Genomic DNA, 2,208 nt, shown 5'->3' on the forward strand with positions numbered 1-2,208 from the left:
AAAAAGTAACCAAGAAAATCAGTGTGCAGATTCCACAAAATACTAAGGTTAAAAGTCCTATTTGATGCAGCTTTTACTTTTCTGGGACTCTTCCCAGAGTAATTAAAAGCATCATACTACAGAGATACATGCCCACTCATGTTTAGTGCAGTAGTTGATAATAGTTAAATATTTTAAGCAAACCAAATGCCCAACAACGAAGCAATGGATAAAAAAGATGCAGTTTTTTTTTATATATATATAACAGAATATAACTCGGCCATAAAAAGGGATAAAATTGAGACATTTGTAGCTAAATGAATGGTCCTTGAGACCATAATCATAAGTAAAATAAAGGGACACACATTTGTAAATACTACGCTATCTTTCTGGTATGAGAAACAAATTGGAGATAAGAGCCAAAATGTACAATAGATATTGTGGAGTAAGAAGAAACTATTGAAAAGAAAAAGGGAACTAAGAAAGGGGAACATGGAAAAGAAGGAATGAAAAAATCAGAAAATAAGATAAAATGGAAACAGGGTTTTGTGAAAAGATGGGGGAGAGGGTTTGAAACGAAGGGATAGAAATTGGGGGGAAAGGGGAAAGCAAGACATAATATGTACAAGTATAAATTCTGTCTAATGAATGTGATCATAATGTATACCTAAATTGTACTTAAACAAAATTTTAAAATTAAATAAATTAGTACTTTGGCATTAAAAAAGAAAATGTGTTCTTTAACACAATGAGTACTCTTCTGTCATAAACTTGAATAATTTGTACAAAAATGGATGTAACTTGAGAACATAATGTTAAGTGAAATAAATCAGACACACAAGCCTAAATGCTGCATGCTTTCTTATGTGTGAGAAACCCAAAACATAAAAAAAAGCAAAACAATGTAGGCAGGTAGATATTTCTAGAAAGGGAAAGACATCAAAAGATGGACAGCACAGGGAGGGAAGGGTGGAAAAGGGGATGAAAACAGGAACTGAGACGTGCTGTGTACATGCACCAATTCTGAACAAAGAATGGGAACTTCATATGCTGGCAAGTGGGCACACAAGAATGAATAATACGACAAATAACGAACTTGGAGTCTTGTTCTGGAAGCAGCACAGTGAAGTGGGTGAGGGAACAGAGACGAGAAGAAAAAATTAACCAAAGGCTGATGCTGTGAGGTGCTGATGCTTTCTGCTATTTTGCAGATGAAAAGGCTCTCTGGTGCCCCTTTCAGTTAGGGCCTCACATTTATTATTGCCAGAAACAGAAGAACAATTTAATTTCTATGATTTAATTTCTTTATTATAATAATAAAACAAAAAGCTATAAATGGCCAAAAATACCAAGAACCTCAAAAATATGTCCATATCATCACAGGCTGTTGTGACATTTTTGTTCTCCCTCTTTGACATTTTCCTTATCTTCCTTTTGTTCCTCAGTTTGGCAAATGCAAGATCAAGACAGGAAAAACCCTCCTCAGCCCCATGCTGCAGGTGTTTCTTGAGCATCTGCAAATTGGGGAATACCTGGTAGCACCCCATGCACCTAAAGCCAATATACAACTCCTCCAGCTCTGCAGGTGTTTTGGCACTGGGACCTGAGTCCTGGGCCAGAACCTCAGGCTGCTCATCAGCCGCTCCCCTTTCCTCTTGCCATTCAATATCCAAGCTGTCTTCATTGTCAGTTAGGATACCTGCTAGGGACATGTTAGGGAGGCTGGGCTTTGAAGTCATCCTCTCAGGACAGGTAACTTTTCCTACTCTTATCATCTTTGCAGGGGGCTCCAAATCTTCTTCTGTATCCCCCAAAGCTGCCACACCCCTTTTCATTGGGACAGGCTTGTAATAAATATTCATTATTCTTTTCTTCTCAGTAGATGCTGCAGAAACCGAGGAATTACTAACCAAGGAGGAAGGGACATGAGAATGTGGCATGAAGGAGAAATTCTCCATCTCTATCAAATCTTGATTTAGAAGCATCTTGGAAAATCGAAGACCTGGAACATATTGAGATAGGGTATTGGTGACTAGAAAAGAAAGCTTCAAAAAATAAAGAGATGAGATAGCCATGAGAATATCCTCGGCTGGGGGCAAATGAGGTATCTGTGACATGCAGAATTTTATGTGTTCTATGTGGTGTGTGGTGTGTGGTGTGTTATGTGTTTGCATGTATGCCTATGTGGAAAATGGTGGGACATCTTCTAGTATATATTTGTGTGTGTGT

This window comes from Chinchilla lanigera, unplaced genomic scaffold, assembly GCF_000276665.1.
Source record: "Chinchilla lanigera isolate Chin_1 unplaced genomic scaffold, ChiLan1.0 scaffold00159, whole genome shotgun sequence".
NCBI lineage: Eukaryota > Metazoa > Chordata > Mammalia > Rodentia > Chinchillidae > Chinchilla > Chinchilla lanigera.